We start from the raw sequence: 6249 nt of genomic DNA on the forward strand, positions 1-6249 counted from the left end.
CTGAAAACAAATTTTATTTTAATCCATCATCAACCTTGTTAACTGTATTTTTCATCTACTTGGAATAGCTTTACCATATATGGAAAGACTTTATGAACACTCTACAGATTTTGAAAAGGTCAGAATTTTTTTCTTTTATATTTAAGGCTGAGTATTTTATGGGTCACTGAGAAAAAAACCCTTTCAAAAACAATTCAAGCGGCTCTACTCAAAGTGTGATAAAACAAACAAAATACCGATCATGTTTTTGAATTAATGAATGAAGTGCTTAACCTCAATTCCAGGACGACCAGAACTTGTTCCATTTACCACATCTTTTTTCCAAGTACTGACATATAATTGGAATGTCTCGCATTGACATAACATTGAGATAGTTTTCCATACTTAGAAAACACATTGGGAAATAGCTAAAATTCTGATTTTATAAATTCAGTCTGTACAAATTTAGTTTCTAATTCAGTGATCAGAACGCAAATGATCATTAAGTATATAGCGACCAACATGGGAAAACCTATAAATCTACGATAGCACAGAACAGGAAATATTCTCTTACTGAAGATACTTCAAGGCAGTTATGGCTTTAGTATCAGCTTCATAAAAGAATCATGTTCTTCCATTTTAAGATGAATTGTAATTCAAAATTCACCCTTACCAGCTCTTCCATCAATTTATTTTATTGACGGTTATTAATACCTATTGATCATTAGGTTACTTTTAATGGGATTTACTAGTGAATGTCCTATCAGAATTTCAACAACTGAATTTTCCTTTGGGGAAATACACGTCTGGTTTTGTATGGTATACTAAGTTATTTCTTTGTAACAATTGTACAGCATAATTATACTACGGCATCTAAATGTATGAAAAATTGCTCATTATTCATAGTAGGAGAAGGCATCTCAAACAAGAGATGAATTCATCAAACCAGTTTAGAAGAGATTAGTCATTTAAGAGCATTTTAAAGAAGCATTTCACTACTTACCCACATAGATTAATCTAAATTACAGCTAAAATTTACACAAAAATGTATCATGTACTGAATACAAGCAACAGAACGGTTTTGTTGTCTGTATTGGGTTTATATGGCAAGGATTTGGTAGCAGGGGGGCTGCAGGAGTGGGTTCTGTGAGAAGGCATCAGAAGCTGTTCCCATGTTGGACAGAGCCAGTTCTAGTCAGCTCCAAAATGGACCCTGATGCTGGCCAAAGCTGAGCCAATCAGCCATGTTAGTAGCACCTCTGTGAAAACATATTTAAGAAAGGGTAAAAACCACTGCACAACAGCAGCTGAGAGAGAGGAGTGAGAATATGTCAGAGAAAGAACTCTGCAGATACCAAGGTCAGAAGAAGGAGTGGGAGGAGGTGCTCCAAGTGCTAGAGCAGAGATTCCCCTGCAGCCTGTGGTGACGACCATGGTGAAGACCATGGTGATGCAGGTTGTCTCCCCACAGCTCATGGAGGCCTTTGGTGGAGCAGATATCCACCCTGCATCCCATTGAGGGGAGCCCATGCAGGAACAGGTCTTCTAGCAGGACCTGTGGCCCCACGGGTGACCCACGGCTAGAGCAGTCTGTTCCTGAAGGACTGCACCCCGTGGAAAGGACCCGTGCTGGAGCAGTTCTTGAAGAACTGCTGCCTGTGGAAAAGACCCACGTTGAAGAAGTTTGTGAAGGACTGCCTCCTGTGAGAGGGACCCCATGCTGGAGCATGGGAAGAGTGTGAGGAGGAAGGAGGGGCAGAGACCAAGCATTATGAACTGACCGCGACCCCCATTCCCCAACTCCCTGCACTGCACAGGGGGAGGAGGTAGAAGAGTTGGGAGTGAATTTGAGCCTGGCAAAAAGGGAGGGATGGGGGGAAGGTGTTTTTTAGATTTGTTCTTATTTGTCATCATCCTACTCTGATTAATTGGTAATAAATTAAATTAATTTCCCTAAGTCAAGTTTGTTTTGCCCATGATGGTAATTGGCAAGTGACCTTCTTGTCCCTATCTCGACCCATGAGCTCTTCATCTTATTTTTCTCCCCCTATCCTGTTGAGAAGGGGGAGTGATAGAGCAGCTTGGTGTGCACCTGACAACCAGCCAAGATCAACCCACTACATTGTCTTAGCACTTCTTAGTTAATTATGTCTTCTATTGTACACATACATCCCCACTATGTAAACTATTTGTAGCCAGATCTTCCTCTGTATAAGCATAGGACCCTAATGCTCAATGCCATATAGATTTTAATAGAACAGAAATAACTTCAGAGTTTAAAAGTTTTGGAAACTAAACTTTAAGATGATGTCTCTGAAAGGTAATGGAGTTACTATGGGCTGAACACTTAAAATCACTGTAGAAATATGAATGTTAAATGCTTGCAGTTGGCCAAATCCTCTCCAAGTCTGCGTATTAAGGCTTTACCTGAAGGGGTCCAACAAGCTGCAGGAGAAGGAGAAGGAAGAAATCCAAGGGCACATCCTCCTCAGAGCATGGGGTTTCAATTCACTGACAGTCACATCACTTAAATTACCCATAGCAGACGTGCAAACCTAACAATACACAACATGCCTCAGAGCACTTTCAGTCCAGGGTATAAACACAATTTGCACAAAAATCTGTGAGCTAGATAAACAGTTATCTGTTAGAGATAGATAAAAGTTAAGTAAGTTGTCCAAGGCCAGAGAGAAGATGCAAAAATGCAATATGGAATCTACCAATGAGGAAACAGAATAAAATACATTTTGCTTAGATTAGCACGGAGAAACAGGGAATATAAGAACATTAACTACCTGAACAGCTTTTAAAAGGCAGCATGGGAAAGAACAGAGTTGATCACTTAAGTGTTTATTTACATTTGGTAAATGACAACTGTTTTGGAAAATGACAACTTTGCCTCCTGGTCAGCTAATATGGCATAACTTCCAAGCCACAGACCCATCCAGATGTCTCAGTCATGTCCAGTGTCCTGGGTTTTCAGTGCTGTAAGATGCCTGCCAGTCAAGCATCAAACCCCTCTTCTCACAGGACTTGTGGGATTGTTTTGGTGAGTACAAACGCAGCAGAAGGAAGCAGGCTGTCAGTTTGACCATTCTGAAATCCATCATCAAATGGGCCAATATTCTAAAATTAAAACCTTTCACTCTTCTCATTTTAAGAAAGCTTTGTTAAAATCTTCCAGCAATTCAGCCTTCCATACCAGAAAGAATTCTGGGATACCGTTTTGAACCTATATCATGAAAAAGAACTGGAGAACTTGTCATGTGGAAAGGCAGAATACAGGGCCATGGATTGCCTCTCTGAAAACAACCTGCTGCCAAGCCCCCCAAGATTTAAAATCAAGGCTTGAAGCACTCCTAGCTGAAATGTTTGATCTGAGAGAGGTTCTCTCTCTAGTTAGAGCTTGCAGTATAAAAAGAAGAAAGGTGAAGCTAATGCTGAAGAGGAAAGCACAATTTTATTTTTAAATTGCTTTTAGAAAGAGGTAGTGTGAGCCCTGTCCACTGGCACAGTTGGAATGGCATAGAATAAGCACACTACTACATGTACAAAAGCAAGCAATCTTACACCGGCAGGGAGACAGACTACTCTGTTGCAATCACTGGTCTCAAGAAATGTGTTCTGACTAGGAGCTTTGGCTTTAAAAATCACTAAATCATGCTTGCTTTGTAAAAATGCAGTGTTCTTTGCCATTTCTTTCAGTCTTACAAAATCCCAAATAACATATCTACATCCTACTGCATTCCTTCTTTTATTCCAGGACACAAATTTCAGCTTCTGGAAAAGCTACTTGTGCTTTCTATCATGATACTCAAAGCATTCAGAATTAGTCATTTAATCTCTATCCAGGCTAAAATGGCTTACTAGAGAAATCTCAGCTTAATAAATTATGTATAAGAATTCTCTCTTTTATGTAGCGTATGTGATCATTTGAGCTATAACATCATTTATGGCTGCAGCAGAATGAACTGAGCAAATACACTGTGGTACAAGCCCGTGTAAGTTAATATTGGTCACAAAGCTGATACACATGGAAAGAAGCAACTGCCAAAAACAGAACAGTTGCAAGTGCTGCCAAAGGCCTTTCACATTCCTAAAGAAGGTGCCAGCAAACTTGCACCTCATCACAAGCAAAAGACAATGACAAGTAGCTATCATGCAAGCTTCTCTCTTCTTACGCTTCTACTAACCTGGAGCTATGAAGTCCAGGCTGGAAACCCAGAAGCGTTTAAATATTTGTTGGGGAAAAACAGACCTCCATCTGATTCAGGATTCCTCCTGAATCCTGCTGCCCTCCAAACCTGCAATATTTCTCTTTCGGCTAGCACACCCTCCGTAAGGGTGAGTTTGTCACTTGACCATCCCACCTACCCCCAGTGTCTAGGCTCTGGTTTCTCTCTGAGATTCCAAAAACAGAGAGGAACATCAAGTTAACCTGCCGTAATTTCACAACATTGTTACAGCAGGAAGTGCTCTGAGAAATCCTCTGTCAGCTTCCTTTCAGCTGCAAAGCCGTGACTCTGACACACAGCCACCTGCAGCCACAGACTGCAGTCCCAGTTTCTTAAGACGTTGGAGAGAGAGATGCAGCAGATGATTCTCCCCCTGCTTCCAGTTAGATGAAAATGTCAATGACTGGCAGCAGAAAGAGTTAATTAAAGGTCTCCTTTCTCTTCCCCTTTAGGAAAAATAAAAAGTTTTCTAAGTCTGAGCTCCAGCCAGAGGTAACTAGAGAGCTAATAACTTCAGGAGGGATGTCGCTTTCAGTCGCTTGAGGGAACTGCTCAGGGAGTCACCTGACAGTGAGCTGACAGTTTTAGAAAAGAGGATATTTCACCGGTGTTTGTCAAGAAAGTGAGTGAAAGGAAACTGTTTTCACAGCACAGACACAGACAGCCACGGTATGCCAGGGACAGAGCACTGGAAGCATCTCGCTTGGCCACGAAGTCCTCAGACGTCACGGGCAGTAACATTTCATAACCGCGGCCCTGTTCTAGGGAGGGCATGAAGGGGACACGCAGGCAGAAGCATTCTGCCCTCCCAGCTCAGCTCAAAGCACATTCAAGACCGGTAGGAAGAGCAGCACAAGAAACGGAGGGAAGATGCTTTTTACTTTGCCTAAATCCAGCTCTAAAGTTAGCTAAGGTCAAGACCAATTGGTTTTGGTACCTTACAATGCGCCTGCATGTCTGCTTATTTCTGTCACAGTCGTTAGCAAGCGGATCCAGACCCCAGTAACTGTAGGGGACATCTGTAAGGTCAGCACTGCTCACTGGCACCGAAGGGTCTGGGACAGGGAGCTCCATCTCCACGAGGGAGGGGATCACTGGAGGAGACCCAGCAGCCAAGCAATATGTGAACATGGTGAAAGAGTGGACCAATGCTAAAGCTCACTTAAGCTGAGCGAAACTTGGCTAGAAAGCACCTTGCACTATGCAGTGTACCCAGTACCATGGCCAAGTGAAGGCATATGCACCCTGGAGATGGGGACACCTCAGAGGAATAACCAAGTCTAAAAATATACCCATGAGATCCTTCAGGAAAAAAAATCCCCAAAGCTGCTTTTGCATGTATTTGGAATCTGTATGAATATATTTGGGATGAATATACAGTATCTACACTTCAACTAGTTGAACGCTTTTGGAGCCAGAGATGAAACTGTTTATTGAAATGAAAAGTGTAATTCTGGTATTTACTTTCCAAAGGATATGCGATACATCACAAACGTAACTCACAGAAGGTATTGGTTCATCTGAATTCTACAAAATTCCATTTGCAGAAATAGACCAGGAGAAGTGTTAGAAGCGACAGGCTGGGGAGCTATTTCTATAACAGATTCACAGATATTTAAACCAGATTAAATTCCAAACTCTAAGAAGCTGCCTTTTAATGTGCATTATCTCCAATCTCTAAAGTAGCATACCTTCTATTCATTTCCAAAAGCATATATTATTTACATTATTTAACATTTGCATTCTGATTGCAATCAGCCTTCTTTCAATAAAATAAATAAAATTACAGTCTGTTAACCCAGAAACATCAAACTCTCACTTCCATTATCAATCAACGCCACTTTTCTGCTAACCGCAACTCAATTAGAATCCAATTATTTGAATAACTGGATGGAAATTGCTATCATAAAATGTACCTTTTTATTAGGAACATTTTGTGTAGAAAATTGACAGCACAGGAATTACAATACTGAGGTTAAAAAGTGTTTTGTAACCTGGGCTGGGAAAAGCTACACTGATGAACATGGAGGGAAAG

This window comes from Fulmarus glacialis, unplaced genomic scaffold (genome assembly GCF_000690835.1).
Source record: "Fulmarus glacialis isolate BGI_N327 unplaced genomic scaffold, ASM69083v1 scaffold369, whole genome shotgun sequence".
NCBI classification, from domain to species: domain Eukaryota; kingdom Metazoa; phylum Chordata; class Aves; order Procellariiformes; family Procellariidae; genus Fulmarus; species Fulmarus glacialis.